Raw genomic sequence first — 27,081 nt, 5'->3', positions numbered from 1 at the left:
AACATGCTGCCAGGATAAACCTAGCAACAAGAGTATACAGCACATTGACAATAACCAGGAAACAGGAACAAAGCCACTGCAAACTGAGACCTTTAAACAAAACCCTGGGCCTCAACTAGACCTTTAAAAAAACCCTGTGCTTCAATATTGTGCTTCTATTAAATCAAAAATTTGTTTACAAAAATAAATCTGGTATAAGTTTTGTCATGTTGCTACATGTACGATGTAGATTCTGTGCTCCTCCTGTAGCATTCACCTTACTTGACTGGATCACACAACTGTACATTTCTAAATACTAACACTGAATATAGCAAGCTCCAGGCAACCCCCATATTAATCTCCAGACTATTATTTATGCAGCAAACTGCCGCAGTAATGCTAAACTCCATGAAGGAACAAACAAGACCCTCAAACTAGCTCAAAACAGAAACTGAGACAGTGAGACAGTGTTGCCACAGATTCAGAGCAGAATAAAGTTGTTGAGGTGGAATCCAATCTGATTGGACATTGCCTGCAAAATGCATGGCTGATGTACTAGTCTGGTCTGTTGGAGAATCTGGGATTAAGTTAAACACATGGACATTTATCTTCTCCATGAGGTCAGCTGAGAATTCTTTCTCTTCCTCCTACTCCACATCCTGACTTAGAAATAAATCATCATTCCTTAGGTGTCGCTGGATCAAGATCCTGGATTTACTTCCTGAATGGCATAAAATGAACTGCAGCTGTTCAAGAAGAGAGCTCACCACCACCTTAAGGGGCAACTAGGGACGGGCAATAAATGCTGGCCAGCCAGTAATGCACACATTCTCCAAAGTGCATTTAAAAAAATGAACACTGCCAGTTTTTGCAGTCTCTCCTCATAACCCAGGTCCTTAATTTAGTGATTTGTTTGCTCCCCTTAGCTGCACACACTCTATAACTGATTAGCTAGAACTATTAGCATGTTGGGGGTGTTCACTGAACAGAACTAGCGATATAAATATTATAGCTACAAGATCAGTTCGAGACTAGGAATCCTGCAGAGTAACTCACCTACTGACTCTCCAAAGCCTGTCCACCATCTACAAGGCACAAGTCAGGAGTGTGATGGGATACTCCCCACTTGCCCTGGATGGGGGCAGCTCCAAAAACACTCAAGAAGCTTGACACCATCCAGGACAAAGTAGCCCACTGGACTGGCACCACATCCAGAAGAGTTCACTCCCTCACAACCAGCATACAGTAGCAGCAGTGTGTACTATTATGATCACAGCTGATGTTGTTACTGGATAAAGCAGATCCCACAAAAATCTGGCTTGATAGATTTTTTTTGTTTTTTACAAAATGATCTTTCAGAGACATAAAAGCACGCTATGCTGCGGATTTGGTTTAAACAATAAAACAGAAGTTTATTATGCAAAAGAATGAAACCACAATGGAATAAACCAAATTATTTACATATAACACACATTTAAAGATTTTGAATCACATGGTAAAAATATAATCCAATTAATTGTAATAGCATCCCAAACAGTACTCAAACACTAGAGAGAATGCCCTTCTCTGTCTTATAGGGTTTGACTTGGTTGTAGCTTCAATTCCCAGTTGTGTGAAGCTGACATCGTCTCTTTTGTGATTCATCATTTAATGGAGCTTAAATATTCACAGTTTCAAATAACCCCTCCAGCTTTTTAACAAACAACTCCTGGTCTTAAATGTTTAAACTGACCATTTTATACTGAGGCAACCTATTTTTAACAATTCCAAACTATATTCTCCCTTCCTCAGGAGCAACTGCTTTTACACATCCTGTTTCAGCTAAGAACCCTGCAGAATTGCCCTAAAATGAAACTTTAAAAATTGTTTTATAAGCAATGTCGGCAATGTCCACATCTCAGAAATGAATAAAACAAACTGTAACCAGGACACGGAGTGTGGGACTAGTGACTAAACAAACGCAGAATATGTACTTCAAACCAGCTTTTCATTCTCCCAGGCTGATCATTATCTACTCCTTTGTCTGTCCAACTGTTCTTCTCTCTCGTTGAGGTCTATCGCCACTTATCATTTACTCCTTATTCCCACCCCCCAACCTATCACCTGCATTAAAATTAACCTTTTCCTAGCTACCATCAGTTCTGAGGGTCATTAAACCAGAAACATTAACTCAGATTTATCTCCAGAGATGCTGCCAGACTTTTAGATTAGATTAGATTAGATTAGATTAGATTAGATTAGATTAGATTAGATTACATACAGTGTGGAAACAGGCCCTTCGGCCCAACAAATCCACACCGCCCCGCCGAAGCGCAACCCACCCATACCCCTACATTTACCCCTTACCTAACACTACGGGCAATTTAGCATGGCCAATTCACCTGACCTGCACATCTTTGGACTGTGGGAGGAAACCGGAGCACCCGGAGGAAACCCACGCAGACACGGGGAGGCGGGAATTGAACCCGGGTCTCTGGCGCTGTGAGGCAGCAGTGCTAACCACTGTGCCACCGTGCAGCCCACTTGCTGAGCTTTTCCAGCAACTGTTTTTGTTATGTCCTTCAAGCTTGTGCTCAGTCTCTTGCTCCCTTCAATGATGTTCTTGACCAGACCCAAACTCTCTCTTCCATTTCTTTGCTGCAGAATAACATGCTCCATAAAAATGCCACTTAATTGGAAAAATACTGTATAATTAAATATCACTCAGCAGCCTAGTTCTCCACTGTACCCAAGTCTTCCAGCAGTTAATCAGCCAGCTCTCAGCTGCTTGCTCAAATAACAATACACTGTAGTTGCTGAAGATCTGCTCCCTGCACTCCTTAGTTTAGTGCCATCTGGGAATATGAGCAATTTTGATTCTGTCCTAAATAATCTGTGAACAATAACAGAGAATCTAACTATTACCCCTTTGTGTTCGATGGCATTACCATCATTGAATCCCCTACTATTAACATTGTGCGGGGTTACCATTGGTCAGAAACTCAACTGAACTCACCACATAAACATAGTGGCTACAACGGCAGTTCAGAGGTTAGAAATAACTCACTTCCTGACTCCCCAGAGCCTGTCCACCATCTACAAGGCACAAGTCAGGAGTGTGACGGATTACTCCCCACTTGCCTGGAGGCGTCCAGGTCCAACAACACTCAAGAAACCTGACACCATCCAAGACACAGGTGCCTACTTGATTGACACTACAAATCATCGCCTTCAACATTCATTCCCTTCAGCACTGACACAGTATACCATCCACTAGGTGCACTGCAGAAATTCACCAAGTTCCCTCCAAAATCACCTTCCTAACCCATGAACACTACCATCTGGAAGGTAGTGCTGCCTGCCCATATTTCATGACAATAATTTAAGAACTTAAATCTACGTTTGCCACCTGTCATGAGGAGATTTGAACTTGTATCCTTGATCCAGGTCAAAGATGACCAATATAGTAAGTACTCTGCAGCTATATCTTGTAGTAGTTAAACATCCCAAGAGGCCTCAATTATTATCAAAACATATAATAAGAAGACTTAGACATAGATACTTGGATGGGTGATTAAAAGCTTGAGCAACTTAAAGGAGCAAATAGAGGTTACAGAAGGAAATTCCAGAGTTTCAGACCCAGGACGCTGACATGATTGATGGTTGGACAAAGGAAATCAGGAGTGCACAAGAGGTCAGAATTGGAAGAAAAGGTCAGAGCTATGGGGATTTGAAAATAGGGATGACAACTTTAAAAACAAGGTGTAATTAGTTTGTGTTTCTAAAAACATTCCACTAGAATGTTGAGTGAACTGTGGGTATGTGGTTTATAACTTTAATAAGGTTAGTGTAACTACAGTTCAGAATTTCTTCCTTTTACTTCAAGTAAACATAATCACAAAAACAAAATCAAAAAATATTCAACATTATACTACACTTACAACCCCACTGAGATGAACACTGGAAGCTCTAAATGGTTTAAGCAGCTCAGAATTGCCTTGAGTTACATTTAGATTGCTTCCCATACAAAACAATAAGGTTAGAGGACAAGAAAAAAAATGAGCATTTTTTTCCACACAGGTTGAAGCTGAACTGGTTTCTTGGCTGAATATTCGGCACACAGGCTGCTCCCTATTGCTATAGCAATAATCTCCAGGGAATTATCAGCAAATGGAGTGGCACAATGGGTTCAATTCCTGCTTTGGACGATTATCTGTGTGGAATTTGCATATTCTCATCATGTCTGCGTGGGGTTCCTCTGGGTGCTCCGGTTTCCTCCGGGTGCTCCGGTTTCCTCCGGGTGCTCCGGTTTCCTCTGGGTGCTCCGGTTTCCTCCCACAATCCAAAGATCTGCAGGTTAGGTGAATTGACCATACTAAATTGCCCATAGTGTTCAGGGAGGTGTAGGCTAGGTGCATTAGTCAGGGTGGTAAAAACAAGGACTGCAGATGCTGGAAACCAGATTCTAGATTAGAGTGGTGCTGGAAAAGCACAGCAGTTCAGGCAGCATCCGAGGAACAGAAAAATCAGGGGTCAGAGGTAAATATAGAATGGGTCTGGGTGGGTTACTTTTCGGAGAGTTGTTCTGGACTTGTTAGGCCAAAGAACCAACACATTTCTAATTCAAACATTTTTAATACACTGAGATGCAGGGTCATGGCAGGAGATTGGCCTACCAGTATTATCACACATATTTACTGAAACACAAAGTTCAAGATCAGTCCAGCAAACCAAAAATAACAAAAGCAGGACAAGTGAACTTTGGGCCATTAGACTCATTCAATCACAGGTCATGCTAACCACAGCAACAAGGTACTTTGGCATACTGCTCTGGATTGATCACTTTCCACTTTCAGTAAATGTTCGTGTGTAGGGCAGTGGTAAAACCTTTAAGACCAAAAAGGCTGGAATAGATCAGATACCCTGACTGAGCCCTAGCAGTAGGTGTTCAGCCATGTTTACAGTGCCCATGTTTGCTAGACAGACTGACATCAACTGGTTTTCTCTTACTTTCTCTTGAAAGAAAAGTGAACTAAAGAAAATCTCACACTGCTGTTTCATGACATGGTGAAGGTCTCAGAATTTCATACGATTATAAAACACAGGAGGCCATTCAGTCCATCATGTCAGCACTGGCTCTCAAAATGAGTATGTCATCTCGTCCTAGTATCTTGCCATCTTCTTGTACCCAGCACATTTTTCCTTTTCAAATAAGAGGTTCTCTAATGTATAATTTATAACCACCCGCTGTGTGAAAAAAAGTTTCAGCTCATGTCACCTTCATTTCTTGCCCTAATTACTTTAAATCTGTCCCTCTGTTCTTAAGCTTTCACAAGTTGGAATAGTTTCTTCTTATCAGCTCTATCCAGCCCCCTCATGATCTTGAACCTCTCCATTTAATTTCCACTTAGCTTTCTGTTCTTCAAGGAAACCAGCCCCAAATTCTCCAAGCTATCTTTATATCCTATAATTTGCTCCAATCCTATTCAGACTCCCGCCCACAACTCATTGTCTGGTCTATCAGACAATGCATACGGGTGGCATGGTGGCTCAGTGGTTAGCACTGCTGCCTCACAGTGCCAGGGTTCGATTCCAGCCTTGGGTGACTGTCCTTGTGGAGTTTGCACATTCTCCCCATGTCTGTGTGGGTTTCCTCTGGGAGCTCCGGTTTCCTCCCACAATCCAATCCAAAGATGTGCAGGTCAGGTGAATTGGCCATGCTAACTTGCCCGTTGTGTTAGGTGTATTGGTCAGAGGGAAATGGGTCTGAGTGGATTAGTCTCCAGAGGGTCGGTGTGGACTGGTTGGGTTAAGGGGCCTGTTTCCACACTGTAGGGAATCTAATCTAATCTAATCATCAATGATATCATTGGTACTGCTTCCCTCTCTCATCTGGAATTGAAAAACTTTATCAATTTTGCTTCCAACATTCACCCCATTCTCAACTTCACCTGGTTCATCCCTTCCTTGACATCTGTTTCCATTTCTGGGGATAGGCTGGCTACTGATATCCATACAAACCCACCAGCTCCCATAGTTACCTTAACAATACATCCTCACCACCCTGGCCGACCCATTGTCTCAGCATGCTCCTGCCCCACTGAACTCATCTCTACCTACCTCGACACTGTCCTATCCCCCCTAGTCCAGGAACTCCCCACATACGTTCGAGACATCACCCACGCCCTCCACCTCCTCCAAGACTTCCATTTCCCCGGCCCCCAATGCCTCATCTTTACCATGGATATCCAATCCCTCTACACCTCCATCCGCCATGACCAGGGCCTCCAAGCCCTCCGTTTTTTCCTCTCCAGACGTTCCCAACAGGATCCTTCCACCGACACTCTCATTCGTTTGGCCGAACTGGTCCTCACCCTTAACAATTTCTCCTTTGAATCCTCCCACTTCCTCCAGACCAAAGGGTAGCCATGGGCACATGTATGGGCCCCAGCTATGCCTGTCTCTTTGTTGGCTACGTAGAGCAGTTGATCTTCCGTAATTACACCGGCACCACTCCCCACCTCTTCCTCCGCTACATTGATGACTGCATTGGCGCCACTTCGTGCTCCCGCGAGGAGGTTGAGCAATTCATCAACTTCACCAACACATTCCACCCTGACCTTAAACTTACCTGGACCATCTCTGACACCTCTCTCCCCTTACTGGACCTCTCCATCTCCATTAATGACGACCGACATGACACTGACATTTTTTACAAATCCACCGACTCCCACAGCTACCTGGATTACACCTCTTCCCACCCTACCTCTTGCAAAAATGCCATCCCATATTCCCAATTCCTCCGCCTCCGCCGTATCTGCTCCCAGGAGGACCAGTTCCACCATAGAACACACCAGATGGCCTCCTTCTTTAGAGACCGCAATTTCCCTTCCCATGTGGTTAAAGATGCCCTTCAACGCATCTCATCCACATCCCGCACCTCCGCCCTCAGACCCAACCCCTCCAACCGCAACAAGGACAGAACGCCCCTGGTGCTCACCTTCCACCCTACAAACCTCCGCATAAACCAAATCATCCGCCGACATTTCCGCCACTTCCAAAAAGACCCCACCACCAGAGATATATTTCCCTCCCTACCCCTTTCCGCCTTCCGCAAAGACCGTTCCCTCCGTGACTACCTGGTCAGGTCCACGCCCCCCTATGACCCACCCTCCCATCCTGGCACTATCCCTTGCCACCGCAGGAACTGTAAAACCTGTGCCCACACCTCCTCCCTCACCTTTATCCAAGGCCCTAAAGGAGCCTTCCATATTCATCAAAGTTTTACCTGCACATCCACCAATATAATTTATTGTATCCGTTGCTCCCGATGCGGTCTCCTCTACACTGGGGAGACTGGGCGCTTCCTAGCAGAGCGCTTTAGGGAACATCTCCGGGACACCCGCACCAATCAACCAAACCGCCCCGTGGCCCAACATTTCAACTCCCCCTCCCACTCTGCCGAGGACATGGAGGTCCTGGGCCTCCTTCACCGCCGCTCCGTCACCACCAGACGCCTGGAGGAAGAATGCCTAATTTTCTGCCTCGGAACACTTCAACCCCAGGCCATCAATGTGGACTTCAACAGTTTCCTCATTTCCCCTTCCCCCACCTCATCCTAGTTTCAAACTTCCAGCTCCGCACTGTCCCTTGAATTGTCCGGACTTGTCAGACCTGCCTAGCTTCTTTTCCACCTATCCACTCCACCCTCTCCTCCCTGACCTATCACCTTCATCCCCTCCCCCACTCACCCATTGTACTCTATGCTACTCTCTCCCCAACCACACCCTCCCCTAGCTTATCTCTCCACGCTTCAGACTCTCTGCCTTTATTCCTGAAGGGCTTTTGCATGAAACGTCGATTTCGCTGCTCGTTGGATGCTGCCTGAATTGCTGTGCTCTTCCAGCACTACTGATCCAGAATACATCCTCACACCCTGCTTCATGTGAAGACTCTACCATTCTTCCAGTTGCTATGTCTCCATTGCATCCCGACTCAGGCGACTGACTGTGTGGAGTTTGCACATTCTCCCCGTGTCTGCGTGGGTTTCCTCCGGGTGCTCCGGTTTCCTCCCACACTCCAAAGATGTGCACGTCAGGTGAATTGGCCATGCTAAATTGCCCGTAGTGTTAGGAATGTAGGGGAATGGGTGGGTTGCGCTTCGGCGGGTCGGTGTGGACTTGTTGGGCCGAAGGGCCCGTTTCCACACTGTAAGTAATCTAATCTAATCTGTTCTGATGATGTCAAATTCTGGGGTGGGGGGGGGGGAAATCAGAAAAGCATCCACCCCACATCCGACCTCTCACACACACTTCTTCCCTGACCCCTTCTCATCCCCTCCCATGACAATAATAGGATCCCTCGGTCCTCACTTACCATTCACCAGCATCCACATCCAGAGGATCATTAGCCACCATTTCCATCATCTCCAATGGGACACCACCACTACATATTCCCCTCTCCTCCCTTGTCAGTATTCTGCAGGACTGTTCCACCTGAGTGTCCTGGTCCACTCCTCCTCCACTCCCAACACCTTTCCACACTCCCATGGCACTTTCCCATGCAATCACAGGAGCTATAACACCTACTCATTTACTTCCTCACTCCTCTTCAATAACCAAGGCCCCAGGTATACCTTTCAGGTGAAGCAGCAATTTATCTGCACTTCATTCAATATAGTGTATTGTATGTGCTGCACACACTGTAGTCTCCTCTACACTGGGGACAAAAAGCAGACTGGGTGACCATTTTGGAGAACATCTACTTCCATAAAAATAACCCTGAGCTTAGAGTTGCCTGCTACCCATGTTCCCTGGCCAACATTTCTGTTGCAGTATTCCTGCAGTGAGGTTTGAGCCTCAGCGCAAGCTCAAAGAACAACATCTCATTTTCAGTCTTGGGACCTTGCAGCCTCTGGGACTCAATATAAAGTCCAATAACTTAACAGCCCGATTCCTTCCGTCCACATTTTTTACCCACCCCCACATCCTGGTCCCAGCTCTCCAGCTTTCAATCCCACTAACGGAGAGAGGAACAAAGGACAAGAAAAGACACCGTTTAATTTAAGGCAATTATGTTTTTTGATGAAACAATATGCTTTCTGCCAGGTTGGCATACAAACAATTATTCTACCGCATCAGGTACAGGCAGAATCTTCAGACAGATAGGTGGTATACGCAGATGCATCATGCAATCAAACAGGCAAATGGTATATGGCCTTCATAGTTAGAGAATTCAAGTACAAGAGCAGGGAGGTCAATTATACAGGGCCGTGGAGGGAACCACACATAGAATACGGTCTCCTTATCTGAGGAAGAATGTTCTAGCTAGAGAGAGAGCACAGTGAAAGTTCACCAAACTGTTCCTGGGATGGCAGGACTGAAGGATAGGAAGAGGTTCAGTCGATTAGGATTATATTCTCTGAAGTTTACAAGAACGAGGGGGGGGGGAGTCACATAGAAACCCATAAAATTCTAATAGGACACTTTGCAGGAAGGACATTACTGATGGTGGGAGAGTCCAGAACCAGGGTCACAGTCTGAGGACACAGGATAAACTTTTCAGGATTGAGATAAGAAATTTCTTCATTCTGTGAGTGTGGACTCTGTGAAATTTGCTACCATAGAAAGCAGTCGAGGCCAAACATTGTATGATTTCAATAAAGTATTGGAAATATCACTTGAGGCTAAGGGGATCAAAGAAATGGGGGAGAAAACAGGAATAGGCTATTGAGTTGGATGATCAACCATGATCACAATGAATGGCATAGCAGGCCCAAAGAGCCGAATGACCTACTCCTATTATGTTTCTATGCAAATTCAAATATAACACACATGCTACAAGGCAGAAGTCCAGGAGGGAAGTCTAACATAGCTACCTATGCACTGTGGTGAAGACAAGGCAAATGAAATCACATTAGAAATCAGACAAAAAGTCACGGGTCACTTTCTAGCGAGCTGATTGGGCTGTTTGAGTGTTCTGTTCACAGCCAGAGCAGACTAATGACCAATCAAGAGAAAAACAAAAATAACCAAAGGAAGGTCCCATGTGAGAATTCATTCAGAGCTAACAAGAGTCTATCTGACTAGACCTGGTCTCCAGTTTTCCTCTCTCCTTATACCTTTGGTACTTCTCATCTAACTTAAATATTCTGAGGATCACTGCTGTCTGACCTCCACCTCAAAGTCCTACACCTCAGCATTTACTCCCTGAGCCCAGGTCTCTTCAGACTACAGCTTGATCAGGAAACACTCAGCAGCCAAGTATTCCAATATTGGAAAATAAACAAGCCTGGGGGAGTGCTGGGAAATCTAATCTGCAATGAGATAAGGCCATTACCACTGTTAGATATGGAGGCATATTTGCCTAAATAAAAACCTTGCAGTGGCATTTAAAATTCCTAGAAGAGCAAGATAAATATTCATTTATTTAAAAACAGAAACATTTCTTGTCCTGACTTAAAAAGGCCAGAATGAGGAAACAAATAGGAAAGGAAGACAGAGGTTGAAAGACAGAGAAAGACAAAGACAGAGACAGAGAATTGGCAAATACAAATGGAGAAGGGAGAGAGAGAGAGAGAGAGCAGAAGAGGCAGACGTGAAAGCTATTCAAGTTGAGAGATGAGCCGAGGCAGCAACAGAAATATTTCAAAACCTTTTGTCCTTGAAAAACGCAATAGCAAACATTTAAAAAGAAAGAGGTTGAGGAGAATCACAAGACATTGTATTTCAATTTTTGACAACATTTTAAAAGCCCTCAAATTTCACTAATTATTCAGGAAGATATTTAAAACCACTCAAACTGAACTAATGCTTTGTAATTAGAGCCAGGCATCACCCACTTTCCATTTTAAAACAATTTGGACTGCCTGCAATATGCGTGCTGCAGATGAACGCAGAAACAAAAGATTTGATTGCTGCATTTACTGGAATGCTATTTCATCATAAATTAAGGTCAGCTTTCTAATGTCTGAAATCTGAAAACATCTGTCTGACACATAGCACGTGCCACAGTCAAAAATTAAAGGTTTCACAAGCCCTATTTTTTGCAGCCCCCAGTTATGCCAAAGACAAGAGCCATGCACTTTCACAACTCAGTACAGTGAGAACAGGAGAAAATGATGAAAGTCATCACCTTGAGATCACAGTCTGCTGGTTGCTTGAAGTCTGGGTGCCGTTCTGTTGCTGAAGACACCTTCAACTCAACATGGCACACTGCCATAAGATCTATTAAAATCTCACTGGCCTAGAATAATCACGAGGGTTCAGAGTGTGACACTTATCACTAAAAGCAATTTTAATTTCCAGATTAAAACTACATGCAATCAGTATGTGGAATCTAACGGGAAACCTCATATCATTGGTCCCTGACACTGATGTCACTGTGGTGTGGATTGATGTCACAGCAAGACGAGGTCACAGCAAGACGCCATCACAATGCACCCACCAACTGAAGCTCGGTCAACCACATCAATAAATTCCAGGGACAAACTGCACTGTCCAAATAGATAGGTCCATATTTCATACTGAATTAATAAAAAGATATACAGACTTTGCAGCTAATAGAGGATATTGTGAACTGTAGTCACTGTTATAATGTAGAAAACAAAAGCTGGCAATTTATACATAACAGGCTCCCATAAACATCACGGTGATCAGCCACTTTGGTGATGTTCACTGAGGTACAAAACATAGCCTAGTTATTACGGATAACAACTTGATTGTTCAAATTAGTCCCATGGGATTGATTATTCTGAGATTACAGATGTGGTCTCATTTAACATCTCATCCAACATACAGCACATTAGACAGTGTGCCACTCCCTCAGCACTGACCCTCCGACAGTGCGGCACTCCCTCAGCACTGACTCTCCGACAGTGCGGTACTCCCTCAGCACTGACTCTCCGACAGTGCGGCACTCCCTCAGCACTGACTCTCCGACAGTGCGGCACTCCCTCAGCACTGACTCTCCGACAGTGCGGTACTCCCTCAGCACTGACCCTCCGACAGTGCGGTACTCCCTCAGCAATGACCCTCTGACAGTGCGGCACACCCTCAGCACTGATCCTCCGACAGTGCGGTACTCCCTCAGCACTGACCCTCCGACAGTGCGGCACTCCCTCAGCACTGACTCTCCGACAGTGCGGTACTCCCTCAGCACTGACTCTCCGACAGTGCGGTACTCCCTCAGCAATGACCCTCTGACAGTGCGGCACTCCCTCAGCACTGATCCTCCGACAGTGCGGTACTCCCTCAGCAATGACCCTCTGACAGTGCGGCACTCCCTCAGCAATGACTCTCTGACTGTGCAGCACTCCCTCAGCACTGACCCTCTGACAGTGCGGTACTCCCTCAGCACTGACCCTCCGACAATGCGGTACTCCCTCAGTACTGACCCTCTGACTGCACGGCACTCACTCAGCACTGATCCTCTGACAGTGCCGCATTCACTCAGCACTGACCCTCCGACAGCGCAGCACTCACTCAGCACTGACCCTCCGACAGCGCAGCACTCACCCAGCACTGACCCTCCGACAGTGTGGTGCTCCCTCAGCACTGACCCTCCGACAGTACAGCGTTCCCTCACTGCACTGCTGCATTAGGAACGTCAATCATGGTTTTTGTGGTCAGGTCTTGGATGGAGTCTCGAACTCCCAAGACTGTCTCCATGGCGAGTATGCTTCTCACGGTGGCTCAGTGGTTAGCACTGCTGCCTCACAGCGCCAGGGACCCGGGTTCAATTTCCACCTCGAGCAACTGTCTGTGTGGAGTTTGCACATTCTCCCCGTGTCTGTATGGGTTTCCTCTGGGTGCTCCAGTTTCCTCCCACAATCCAAAGATGTGCAGGTTAGGTGTATTGGCCATGCTAAATTGCCCACTGTGTTAGGTGCAGGGGAATGGGTCTGGGTGGGTTGCTCTTCGGAGGGTCGGTGTGGACTTGTTGGGCCGAAGGGCCTGTTGCCACACTGTCGGGAATCCAATCTAATCTAATACATCGTGAAAGAGGAATGCATTCATTTTCGTTCTACGTTTCCCTGTTGACTTGTCCTATTGGTGATTTTACAAGGTCTTTACTGTTTATCTTGCAAGCCCAGGTAGCTCAGACCAGCTGTGCATGTGGCCTGAGCACAAACTTACTGTCAACACCTGTACCAAGCTGCTGGAAGCAGTGGAAATGTTGCAAGTAGTAGGCATTGGTATAATAAATGCCCACGAAGAAAGATACACACAGGACATAAACAGCAGCAGCAAGGGACCATTCAGCCCATTAAATCTGCTCTACAATATGATCTTAACTGAGCTTGATCTTCAACTCTACTTTGCTGCTCACTCCCCATCTCCTTTGTTTCCCTGAGTCTGTCCCAGCCTTAAATATATTCAACAATGGAGCTTCCATAAACTTCTGAAGCAAATAAATCCACAAATTCATAATCCTTTGATCTCAGTTCTGCCATTCTCTGACACTGCCCTCCTATGTTTTAAATTCTGCAGTCAGAGGAAAACAATCTCTCAGCATCTAGTCCATTAATCACATTCGGAATTCAATGAGATCACCTCTCATTGCTCTAAACTCCAAACAACGTATTCCTAATTTATCGAGGCTCACATCACAGGACAGCCCCTGATCCCAGGGCTTTAACTTACTGAGCCTTCAATGTACATTATCCAATCAAGATCATAAGGTCCTAATACTTGGTTAACTATGTTATCCAGAACTCGATTATCCAGCATTCAAATAACTGAACAAAATATTCCCTGCCCGTGTCCGTTGGATAATCAAAGTTCCTCTGTATAGCCTCTAGCACATCATTTCATAAATTCAGAGATCAAAACCAAACACGGCATTCTGCAGGTAGTCTCACCAACATTCTCTGCAATTGTGTCAAGATTTATTTATTCTTTGTGGTATTAAGGAACCCCAGCAAAAACTTCCAAAATCTTATGTCTGGTAAGGTGGGGGTGGTGTAGGGCTTCTGATCCAAGGGCCCGACCACTCCATCCACTTTTCCTTTTCCTTTTCTTCTCTCTTCTCTCGTCTTTTGGTCTATTTTATTTTACTTTGCTCTTGTTGAAGAGCTCAGTCATGGTGACAGCTTGGCAAGTGGGCCCAGCAATGTGGACCTGTTGCGGCAAATGGGGACAGGTTTGGGTCCAGTAGGAGACGTAGGCAGGGGCTGTATTGGTGAGGTGGGCCTGATGTGGACCAATGGTAGTGGTGGAGTGGTTTTGAGCCAGTGTGGTACCCAACAGAATCAATGGTGTCTGCATTGGTGAAGTTCAGTGAAGATAAAATAGGAAGAGTTTTGGCGGTGCTGATGTGTGGTGATGTTCATTCCAGTGACGATGGTACAGATGGCGCTGATGTGTGGTGATGTTCATTCCAGTGACGATGGTACAGATGGCGCTGATGTGTGGTGATGTTCATTCCAGTGACGATGGTACAGATGGCGCTGATGTGTGGTGATGTTCACTCCAGTGACGATGGTACAGATGGCGCTGATGTGTGGTGATGTTCACTCCAGTGACGATGGTACAGATGGCGCTGATGTGTGGTGATGTTCATTCCAGTGACGATGGTACAGATGGCGCTGATGTGTGGTGATGTTCATTCCAGTGACGATGGTACAGATGGCGCTGATGTGTGGTGATGTTCACTCCAGTGACGATGGTACAGATGGCGCTGATGTGTGGTGATGTTCACTCCAGTGACGATGGTACAGATGGCACTGATGTGTGGTGATGTTCATTCCAGTGACGATGGTACAGATGGCGCTGATGTGTGGTGATGTTCACTCCAGTGACGATGGTACAGATGGCGCTGATGTGTGGTGATGTTCACTCCAGTGACGATGGTACAGATGGCGCTGATGTGTGGTGATGTTCACTCCAGTGACGATGGTACAGATGGCGCTGATGTGTGGTGATGTTCATTCCAGTGACGATGGTACAGATGGCGCTGATGTGTGGTGATGTTCACTCTAGTGACGATGGTACAGATGGCGCTGATGTGTGGTGATGTTCACTCTAGTGACGATGGTACAGATGGCGCTGATGTGTGGTGATGTTCATTCCAGTGACGATGGTACAGATGGCGCTGATGTGTGGTGATGTTCACTCCAGTGACGATGGTACAGATGGCGCTGATGTGTGGTGATGTTCACTCTAGTGACGATGGTACAGATGGCGCTGATGTGTGGTGATGTTCACTCCATTGAAAAAGGACTGTAAAGTAGGACACTATTTATTTCATTTTTTCTGCCTTCATACTGCCTACTTTGGTTTATTTTTCTGTGTTTAAAGATGGCACTGAGTATGTTGAAACTATCCCATACCTTACACTGTATTTGTAAGGAGATACAACAAATAAGTCAAATCAAAACTGCAATCAATGAGAATTGGGGTAAACTTTGCTGCTGGTTGGAATCACATCTGGCTCATAGGAAGATTAGATCAGATTTCCTACAGTATGGAAACAGGCCCTTCGGCCCAACAAGTCCACACGAACCCTCCGAAGAGTAACCCACCCAAACCCATTCCCTTACTCTAAATTTACCCCTGACTATGGGCAATTTAGCATGGCCAATTCACCTAACCTGCACATCTTTGGATTGGGGGAGGAAACTGGAGCACCTGGAGGAAACCCATGCAGACACGAGGAAAATGTGAAAAATCCACACAGACATTTGCCCAAGGCGGGAATCAAACCCGGGTCCCTGGTGCTGTGAGGCAGCAGTGCTAACCACTGAGCCACCGTGCCACCTCAAGGCGGTTGTGGTTGTTGGAGAGGAGTCATCTCAGCTCCAGGATATCTCTATAGCGTCCCACCAGCCATCTTTAGCTCCTTCATCAATGACCTTCCTTCCAGCATAAGGTCAGAAGTAGGGATGTTTGCCGAAGATGGCACAGTGTTCAGCACCAATCATAACGCCTTAGGTACTGAAGCAGTCAAATGCAACAAGATCGGGGCAATATCCAGGCAGGTAGTAGCAGGTAGTATTCATGCCGCATAAATGCCAGATTATGACCATCTCCAATTAGAGACAATCTAATCAATATCCTTTGACATTCAGTGGTGGAATCATCATTGAATCCCACATATTTTGAAGTTGTGGGTGTAATTTACTTTAAGGGAGCTCAATGTTCTAGCTAGCATAGTGTTCTGAACAAGGTAACAATGTAAAATTTGGTGACACAACTAGCTAAGAATTGTGTTGCTTGGATAAAAAAACAAATCTAAATTCGGCCAATCTGTTTAAATTATGCGAGGAGAAAGTGAGGACTGCAGATGCTGGAGATCAGAGCTGAAAATGTGTTGCTGGAAAAGCGCAGGTCAGGCAGCATCCAAGGAACAGGAGAATCGACGTTTCAGGCATAAGCCCTTCTTCAGGAATTTTCAGCTGTTTAAATTATGTCCCAAGATACCAAACTCCAATCAAGTTTGAATTTAGTATTTTGATAATATTAAAATCAATGAAACAACCCGATGTTTTGGGGTATAAATATCAAACATTTTGGAACAGTTAGCCAGAGCAGCCAAAAGACTAACAGATGTAGGCTGCTAGTTTCAGAGTTGCTGGTTTAAATTAGTGGGGGGGGGGTCTTTACTCCATGTTGTAACATACACTATCAACATCCTGGGGGTTACCAATGACAAAAATCAACTGGACCACATAAAAACCTGTGACAAAAGCCGGTCAGAGACCATAAATGCTGCAATAAGTAACTCTCCTCCTGACTTCCCCAAAGCTGTCCACCATCTGCAATGCACAAGTCAGTAGCAGCAGTGTGTACTATTTACTAGATGTACTGCAAAGGCACATGACTTTGGTTTAACCCTTGATGAGATGCTGAGATGTTGATTGGTACGTGGGAATAATGATATAACCATGCAAAAGCACCTACTAGCTGAAAACTAACTGGACTTCAAACTGGTCAGCCCACAGCAAAACTCCAAAACAAAGCCAAGCCTCAGTCAAATGTTAAAGAGGTTCTTCAGGATCTGAGCCGGCAAGCCTTTGTAGTTGCTGCCAGTATACAGACTTGAGATGACAAATGAGTCCCATTAGACATAAACCGAGTAAGAAAACTCTTAGGCTGCATCCAGGAACGTGCATACCCTGGAAGGTCTACCGATATCTGGCTTGGAACAACTGAATTGCTTAGCAACATCCAAATCAGAACCAATCAGAATAAACGCCTCGTTAAATGGTCACTTGGTTCTGAAGGAGGTTGATATCAGTGTGGCTGTTTCAGTAATCGCAGAACCAGTCTTTAACAAAACTCACTCTGGACTCCAATCCTTCTGTTTGTGCAGGACCTCAGCTGGATTGAGAATCTATACCAGGGAACCTTTCGAGACTGAGGGTACAACTTTGGTTCCAGTCTCATATGGGAAGCAGCTGGTTCAGTTCCCAATGATTATAGTAAAAGGCTCAGGCCCAAGCTTGATGGGGTGACATTGATTGAGAAAGATTCACTTTGATTGGCTCAACATTTTTCATTTAGAAAATGGCTGCCTGAGTGAAGTCGTAATTAAATATCCGGAAGTTTTTCAGGAAGGTCAAGGGACTATCTAAGAAGCCATGCATGTTGACCAGGAACAATTCCATTATTCTGAAAGACCCACCCAGAGCTATTTGCCTTATGAGCAAAGCCAGAGGCAGAAGACAGAAGGCTGGAAAGCGAAGGAACCATCGATCTAGAGCAATCTGCAAACTGGGCAGCATCATTCGTACCGATTGTGAAGCCAGATGGGCCAAGTTGTCTTTGTGGGGATTTTAAATAAATGGTAAACCGCTTTCTGCATTTGAATAAATACAGAATCCCCATAGAGGATTTATAAGCAAAACTGGACGGGGTGGGTGGACCGTCCTTCATGAAGCTGAATGTGAGCCATGTGTACTTTCAATTGAGAATTCCCAGAAGTATGCTACAATTAATATGGGTTTATACCAATACATAAAACCACTTTTATGTGTATCATCAGCTTGTGCCATTTTTCAGCGGACGACGAAGAACATTTTACAAGGTCTACTCCAGGTTGTCATTTATCTGGATGATGTGCTGATAACAGGGAAGACCAACGAGAAGTTCTTAGAAAATTTGGACATAGTCTTTAGACATTTCTACCAGGCGGGTGCACACCTTAGCAGAGAACAACTGTGTGGAAGGCATCCCAAATGACCTTCTTGGGTTACAGAGTCAACAAGACCGGGTTACACCCATTGGAAGGTAACATGAGGGCAATCAAAAGCTCCCCAACTCCCACATCAGTAGTGGAGCTTAGGTGTTTCCTTGAGCTGATGAACTATTATGGAAAGTTCGTACATAACCTGTCCTCCATCCTGACACCTATTATGGAAAGTTCATACAGCTGGTGGCCGTCACTACCAGAATTGAAACCTTTTTGAACTTGGAGAGACCAGATCACAGTAGAGGGTAGCATGTTATTATGGAGAGCAAGAATGATTGTCCCAAGCAAAGGTCACAGCCAGATACTGGCTGAACTCCACCAGGGGTTTCCAAAATGAAGATGTTGGTGTGAAGTTGTCTGGTGGACTGGATACAGGCATAGCTGTGTTGATGGGGCAGTGCCCAGAGTGCCAATAAGGACAAAAATTACTGCCAGCATCTCCCCCACATTCGAGGGAATGGCGGGGTATATCCTGGACTCAGTTACACGTCGACTATACAGGTTTTTTCATGGGCCCAAACTTCTTGGTCATTGTGGAGCCCCACTCAAAGTGGGAAGTGCTGGTCACAGATAATGGGGCATCATTTCCCAGCAGGAATTTGAATATTTCCTAATGTTTAATGGTATTCAATATATAAGGAGAGTTCCATGCCATTCATCATTCAATGGTCTGGCAGAAAGTGTAGTCTGAACTTTGAAGGCAAGCTTAAAGAAACAGCCTACAGCTTTCCTGGATACCAAACTGTTCTGGTTCCTTTTTGACTATACAACTACCTCATGCAGCAACAGGGCTAGCTCCAGCAGAGTTGCTAAAGGGGTGAAGACTCCACACCTAGCTAAATTGATCTTCCCGGACCTTGAGGTGGGAGGACGGGGTGGGGAGAGAAGGTGAAATGGCATCAGGAAGAGATCCACTTGGCGAGAGAGACAGTTTACTTCAGGGGACAAAGTTTGGTGTAGGAACCATGGGAATGGCTCTGCATTGGAAAGAAGCATGGCCAGCTTACGGTCACGTCCAGTGACATCCAATGTTTCACAGTTCTGAACAAACACATGGACCACATGAAGGTTACAATCTCACAAAAGGTGCCTTTCCAACTGCTCTGGCACCCTCTGTTTTCTCCCTCTGTGTCAAATGTTGAAGATACCTTGGAATCTGACATGGACACGGCGGACGTCACCAGCTTGGCACATTTGCCACCTAAAGAGGATAAATTTCTTCCGTGATGCTTCGGGTGCAAGAGGTGAGCTACTGTGTGTTACACATCGCCCATCAGAGGCAGTTGGAGGAACCTGACCCAGTCGTAAAATGCTCCAGAATTGGCCTATGCCCTCAGACTCAGATCAGGGTCGGGTGTAGTGACTGTAATAAGGAGAGCCAGATGAACCTCAGAATGAGTTCACTGATTGGACCAGATTAACAGCCCCAATCAGGGACCCCTTGCTGACAGATAAGAACTGGAATGTTAGACATTCTGTATACTCTGGGAGCTGGAACAATGTCAAGGATTCTCCATGTGTAAATAAAGGGTAACTTTGCGACAGGAAATTGGCCTCTATCAAGTTATTTCAGATCTTAAGTCAGCACCTTCCAAATTCACAATCACTTCCATCTAGAAGGACAAAGGCAGCAGTTAAATGGAAACACCATCGCTTGCAAGTTCCCTTCCAAGTCACTCATCATCCTGATTTAGAAATATATCACCATATCATTAGTAGCACTGGGTCAAAATCCTGGAATTCCCTCCCTAAGGGCATTGCGGGTCTACCTACAGCACATGAAGGCAACTCACCACCATTTTCTCAAAGACAACTAAGGACAGGGCAATAAAAATACTGGCCACAACATCCACATCCTAGAGTGAATTTAACGACGTCTCAGGCACCACCCATGAACCTAAAGAAAATTGAAAGATTATGTCAAGTGCCTCTGTGAATCCCACTCTCACTTTTTTCAATACATTCCATGGGGTCGTAGTCACAGAGTTTTACAGCACAAAAATAGGCGCTTTGACCCATTGCATCTGTGCTGGTCAAACACTGAGTTACTCTCACCCCATTTTCCAACATTTGGCCATAGTTCAGGTTGTAAATTTGCTTGCTGAGCTGGTAGGTTTGTTCTCAAGAAGTTTTGTCACCATGCTAGGTAACATCATCAGTGAGCCTCTGGTGAAACGCTGGTGTTCTGTCCCACTTTCTATTTATGTGCCTTGGTCTGTTAAGGTGGGTGATATCATTTCCAGTTCTTTTTCTCAGAGGTTGATAAATGGGCTCCAAATCAACATGTTTATTGATGGAGTTCTGGTTTGAATGCCAAGCCTCCAGGAATTTCCTTGCGTGTCTCTGTTTAGCCTGTCCCAGGATGGATGTGTTGTCCCAGTCAAAGTGTTGTCCTTTTTTGACTGTGTGTAAGAACACTAGTGATAGTGGGTCATGTCTTTGGAGTTCATGTATCCTGGTGGCTAGTTTTCTGCCTGTCTGTTCGATGTAGTGTTTGTTGGTGTCCTTGCAGGGTATTTTGTATATACCCTCCAGCTTTCTACCTTGAAACTGTGCCTCCAGTTATGGGTTCCTCTATTAAAGGGAAAAAGCTTACTCCCTATTTTGGTGAAAGTGAGGACTGCAGATGCTGGAGATTAGAGTTGACAGTGTGGTGCTGGGAAAGCACAGAAGGTCATGCACCATCGAGGAGCAGGAAAAGCGATGTTTCGGGCATAAGCCCTTCATCAGGAATGAGGCTAGGAGAGATAAATGGGAGGGGGTGGGGCAATGGGGAAGGTAGCTGACAGTGCAATAGGTGGATGAAGGTGGGGGTAAAGGTGATAGGTCGGAGGGGAAGGTGAAGCGGACAGGTAGGAAGGAAGATGGATAGGTGGGATAGGTCATGAGGGCGGTGCTGAGCTGGAAGGTTGGAATTGGGATAAGGTGGGGGCAGGGGAAATGAGGAAACTGGTGAAGTCCACATTGATGCCATGGGGTTGGAGGGTCCAGAGGCAGAAGATGAGATGTTCTTCCTCCAGGTTTAGGGTGGTAATGAAGTGGCGATGGAGGAAACCCAGGACCTGCATGTCTTTGGCGGTGTGGGAGGGGGAGTGCTTCAGAGAACATCTCTGGGATATCCGCACCAACCAACCCCATCGCCTGGTGGTCGAACGTGTCAACTTCCCTTCTGTTCCTCAGATGCTGCCTTATCCCTACCTAGGAGAAAGTGAGGACTGCAGATGCTGGAAATCAGAGCTTAAAAATGTGTTGCTGGAAAAGCGCAGCAGGTCAGGCAGCATCAAAGGAACAGGAGAATCGACGTTTCAGACATAAGCCCTTCTTCAGGAATGAGCTACTTACCTACTTTGCCTTTGCTCTCAATTTTGTCCAGCTCAAATCTCTCCTCAGCCTTCTCTGTGCTAAGAAAAATAAACCCAGTCTCTAATCTCTCTTTATTGCTGAATCGCTCCAGCTCAGTAAATCTCCCTTGAATCTTCTCCAGCACAATTACACTCTTCCTAGTGTGGTGACCACAATTCCATACTCAAGGTCTGGCCTAACTAACTGCTCCCCTTTTGTATTCAATATTTTAACTAATAAAGGCATGCATCCCATAAGCTTTCTCAACCATCTCATTTACCTGCCCTGCTGCTTTCAAGGATCTATGGATGTGCACACCAAGGTCACTCTGACCCTCCATATTTCACAGGGTCCTACCAAGCAATGTGCACTCTCTTGCCTTGTAAATGCATCACTTCACACATTTCAGGATTAAATTTGCTACTGTTCAGCCTATCGATATTGGTCTTGCTGCCCTATCAACAAGAACAGACAGCCTAACCAATACTTCCACCTTATTAATTTTAAACCCTCTTTGTGACTGAATTGTTTCCTGTTGCATCAAGGCCTGGGTAGTATCTTCTTCTTTGGTAAAGACTGATGCAAAGTATTAACAACACCGGAGCTATGCCCCAGTCTACATCTCCTTCTTATTTCTTAATGGCCTAATTTCATCTTCGACCACTCTTTTACTATTTATATCCTAATGGAAGACTGAGATTCCCTTTTACGTTAGCAGTTAGTCTCTTTTTATTCGCTCCCTTCTGAAATTCAGCTGGACTCTTGATTGTATTTTTTAGCTGACATCAGTCATAAGCCCAATTTCTTTTTTCTTTATCGTTATTTCTATTTTTGGAATATCCTGGTATGCCTTTCACTTAGGTTCATTGAGTTATACAGCACGGAAACAGACCCTTTAGTCCAACTTGACTTAATAACTTAAATTAATTTAGTCCTATTTGCCAGCATTTGGCCCATATCCCTCCAAACCTTTCCTATTCATATACCCATCCAGACATCCTTTAAATACTGTGATTGTACCAGCCTCCACCACTTCCTCTGGCAGTTCATTCAATACATGCACCAACCTTTGTGTGAAAAAGTTGCCCTTTGGGTCCCTTTTAAATCCTTCTCCTCTCACCTTAAACCTATACCCTCTAGTTTTGGATTTCCTCACTCCGGGGAAAAGACCTTAGCTATTTACCCTATCCATGCCCCTCATGTTTTTATAAACCTCTATAAGGTCACCCCTCAGCCTCCGACTCTCCAGGGAAAATAGCCTCAGCCTATTCAACCTCTTCCTGAGCTCAAACCCTCCAATCCTGGCAACATCTTTGTAAATCTTTTCTGAACCCTTTCAAGTTTCACAGCATCCTTCCTATAGCAGGGAGACCAGAATTGCATGCTATATTCCAAAAGTTGCTTAACCAATGCCCTGTACAGCCACAACATGACCTCCCAACTCCTTTACTCAATGCACTTGTCAGGGAACATGACTGTGCCACATTTAACTCTTCTTTGGAGGCAGACCATTGTTCAGTTATTTTAATTCTTGATAAGCTGTGACTCAAATTTATTTGGCTTAACTCAATTCTTAACCATTGAGGGTAACATTTTCCCAGTTAAGTATTCATACTCTGGATCATCAGGTCACCCTGTAATCTTCTAAATTCTAGAGAAGAGGCCTGTATAATCTCTCCTCATAACTGAACCCTTCATATCCAGGTGTCATTCTTGTAAACTTACATTGTACTCCTTCCAAGGCCAAGATATCCTTCCAAAGGTATGGTGCCCAGATCTGCTCACAGCACTCCAAGTGGGGTCTAACCAGGGTTTTGTTTAACCACAGCATAACTTCTGTGTATTTTTACTCCAGTCCTTTAGATATAAAGCCCAGCATTCCATTAGTTTTCTTGATTATTTTCTGCACCAGACATTTAAAGATCTATGCATCTGAACTCCAAGCCTCTTTGGACATCTACTGTATTTAACTACATACTATCTAGACAGTACCCCGATCTATCCTTTTACAGTTAAAAATGGATGATCACACACGTGCTTACAGTGAAACCCATCTGCCATAGTTTTGCCTACTTACTTAGTCTGCCAATATCCCTTTGTCATTTTATGCTATCTACACGGTCTATAATGTTGTCTAACTTTGTGTCGTAACCAATTTGAATATGTGACTTCATATACGATTATCAAAATTGTTTATAATGTGAATCCTTGTGGGACACCACTGGTCAAGTTGAGTACCTACCCATTATCTACTTTCTGACACCAGCCACTCAACCAATTTCCCAGCCATGTCAGTAACGTGCCCTCAGTCCCATGGACTTTGACCTCAGTTAACAATCCCTTATGTGGGGCTTTCCCAGTGGCTTCTGGAAGTCCATATAAACAACATCCATAGACATTTACCAGCCCACTATCCTTTCAACTCTGCAAACGTTTCAATGAGGTTTGTGAGACATGACCTATGCTGGCTCTGACTGATTAACTGAAAACTATTGAGGTGTTCAATTACTCCCATCCACGATTATAGCATCCAACAATTTTCCCACCTCACATATTAGGCTAACTGGTAATTCCCTGGTTTTCCTCTTTAGCCTTCTTAAAAGGCGGAGCAACATGTGTAGCTCTCCAATCCAGTGGGATGACTCCTGAATCTAGGAAACTTTGAAAGATTATAATATAACTAAACAAGATATAAAAGCATTTCACTAAGGATAACATTCATTGGGAATATGGCTTAAGTACAGACCGATACATGGACTAAAGAAAATACTGTGGATAGTGGAAATTTGAAATGCAATCAGAAGAGAACTAAATACTTCATGGGTATGAAAGTATGATATATAATAAAGTGAAAAATATACAATTACAATTGGTGAACACCAGTTGATATGATAATCTCAGCAAGTGCAACTGAGGGAAGAGCATGTCTGGGATTGGAAGTAGCAGCAAGATTAAGCATTTGTTGATGCTATTAACAAATGGAAACCTGAGAAGTAGCAGTATGATTAGGAAGAGTGCTGTTTCTATTGGTCGATGAAAACTGGTCCTACGCTGGTTTCAATAACACAATATATTTAATCTTTTAAAAATATGTAAATAACACTAAACACCCCATGTGGAATAAGAGCATCCAAATTATTAGCGAGAAAGCTACTAGGGCTGTTAATTGTTCAACAAAATGGGTTCACAGCAAGTATGCACATTAAGTGAGAAGCTGACCAGGCATATTGCAATTGCTGAACAGGTCAGCAGAATATAAGCATCTGCAGTCAGTTTGCAAGAGGAAAAGATGCCTTTGGCAATCTGCCTACTCCCTCAATTTAAAGGCACAGTGCACCCACAGCAGTTTCCACTGGACAAACTCATGTATAAACCAGAAATATTGCTTTCAGGAGTTGGACAGAAAAGGTGACTCATCAGCCTGCACTCACAAAGAGGACCATGTTATCACCTTACTGCCAGAATGCTTTGCAGCAACGCCATGGCAAATCCACAATGATCAGTAATGAATGGAGCTGCAGCTACACGGAGATCAAAAGGTCATAGTGATTCAACATGACTTCGTCTACAAAATGTTCAACTCCTGTCTGTCCCCATTCCCAGCCCAAGCTCAAGTCTCAATGTACAGCAGATATTACCATGCAGACAGCACCGCTTCTGATTGCGATGAGGCTCATTCAGCCCACCTGAAACTACACGCCTCTAGATTCCCTGTGAGCAAACACCCAGCACCAGCAACACATCTGCTTATTTTATTGCATCTCATTATCAGTTGCCATGGTGAATCATTATTTCATTGATTTCAAGAGATGCACAGTCATTCACCTAAACAGGGAAGCTTTGTGACAAATTCAAGTACATTTTTTGAAAAAAAAGGATTAACACTAACTGCAACTAGCAGTGAGGGAGGAGAGGAGCCGGGCAGTGAGGGAGGAGCCGGGCAGTGAGGAAGGCAGTGGGGCGGCGAGGAAGGCAGTGGGGCGGCGAGGGAGGGAGAGGGGCGGCGAGGGAGGCATGGGGCGGCGATGGAGGCAGTGGGGCGGCGAGGGAGGGAGACGGGCAGCGAGGGAGGGAGAGGGGCAGCGAGGGAGGGAGAGGGGCAGCGAGGGAGGGAGAGGGGCAGCGAGGGAGGGAGAGGGGCAGCGAGGGAGGGAGAGGGGCAGCGAGGGAGGGAGTGGGGCAGCGAGGGAGGCAGAGGGGCAGCGAGGGAGGCAGAGGGGCAGCGAGGGAGGCAGTGGGGCAGCGAGGGAGGCAGTGGGGCAGCGAGGGAGGCAGAGGGGCAGCGAGGGAGGCAGAGGGGCAGCGAGGGAGGCAGAGGGGCAGCGAGGGAGGCAGTGGGGCAGCGAGGGAGGCAGTGGGGCAGCGAGGGAGGCAGTGGGGCAGCGAGGGAGGAGAGGGGCAGCGAGGGAGGAGAGGGGCAGCGAGGGAGGAGAGGGGCAGCGAGGGAGGAGAGGGGCAGCGAGGGAGGAGAGGGGCAGCGAGGGAGGAGAGGGGCAGCGAGGGAGGCAGTGGGGCAGCGAGGGAGGCAGTGGGGCAGCGAGGCAGCGAGGGAGGCAGAGGGGCAGCGAGGGAGGCAGAGGGGCAGCGAGGGAGGCAGAGGGGCAGCGAGGGAGGAGAGGGACAGCGAGGGAGGAGAGGGACAGCGAGGGAGGAGGTGGGGCAGCGAGGGAGGAAGTGGGGCAGCGAGGGAGGCAGTGGGGCAGCGAGGCAGCGAGGGAGGAGAGGGGCAGCGAGGGAGGCAGAGGGGCAGCGAGGGAGGGAGTGGGGCAGCGAGGGAGGAGAGGGACAGCGAGGGAGGGAGTGGTGCAGCGAGGGAGGCAGTGGGGCAGCGAGGGAGGAGAGGGACAGCGAGGGAGGAGAGGGACAGCGAGGGAGGCAGAGGGGCAGCGAGGGAGGCAGTGGTGCAGCGAGGGAGGCAGTGGGGCAGCGAGGGAGGAGAGGGACAGCGAGGGAGGGAGTGGTGCAGCGAGGGAGGCAGTGGGGCAGCGAGGGAGGCAGTGGTGCAGCGAGGGAGGAGAGGGACAGCGAGGGAGGAGAGGGACAGCGAGGGAGGCAGTGGGGCAGCGAGGGAGGCAGAGGGGCAGCGAGGGAGGCAGTGGTGCAGCGAGGGAGGCAGTGGGGCAGCGAGGGAGGAGAGGGACAGCGAGGGAGGAGAGGGACAGCGAGGGAGGCAGAGGGGCAGCGAGGGAGGCAGTGGTGCAGCGAGGGAGGCAGTGGGGCAGCGAGGGAGGAGAGGGACAGCGAGGGAGGGAGTGGTGCAGCGAGGGAGGCAGTGGGGCAGCGAGGGAGGCAGTGGTGCAGCGAGGGAGGCAGTGGGGCAGCGAGGGAGGAGAGGGACAGCGAGGGAGGGAGTGGTGCAGCGAGGGAGGCAGTGGGGCAGCGAGGGAGGCAGTGGGGCAGCGAGGGAGGCAGTGGGGCAGCGAGGGAGGAGAGGGACAGCGAGGGAGGAGGTGGGGCAGCGAGGGAGGCAGTGGGGCAGCGAGGCAGGAGAGGGGCAGCGAGGGAGGAGGTGGGGCAGCGAGGGAGGCAGTGGGGCAGCGAGGCAGGAGAGGGGCAGCGAGGGAGGCAGAGGGGCAGCGAGGGAGGAGA

General features: G+C 46.5%; 1 protein-coding gene across 5 annotated transcripts in view; it reads right to left on the bottom strand.

The window, feature by feature from the left end:
* Positions 1 to 27,081, bottom strand: part of ccdc92 (coiled-coil domain containing 92) — a 63,507-nt gene that overhangs the window by 25,338 nt on the left and 11,088 nt on the right. The window contains exon 1 of one of the 5 annotated variants that reach the window (XM_043715330.2): positions 11,092 to 11,240. The exons of the other annotated variants lie outside the window; for them this stretch is intronic. The gene's annotated coding sequence lies outside the window, so the exon portion shown is untranslated. Of the gene's footprint in view, positions 1 to 11,091; positions 11,241 to 27,081 lie in introns of those variants that run through there. 5 annotated transcript variants of the gene reach the window in all.

This window comes from Chiloscyllium plagiosum, unplaced genomic scaffold (genome assembly GCF_037043375.1).
Source record: "Chiloscyllium plagiosum isolate Xiang-an unplaced genomic scaffold, Cpla_swu_hap1 HiC_scaffold_24, whole genome shotgun sequence".
Lineage (NCBI taxonomy): Eukaryota > Metazoa > Chordata > Chondrichthyes > Orectolobiformes > Hemiscylliidae > Chiloscyllium > Chiloscyllium plagiosum.
The sequence above is the reverse complement of the archived record's forward strand: the minus strand, read 5'-3'. Positions and strand labels throughout refer to the sequence as shown.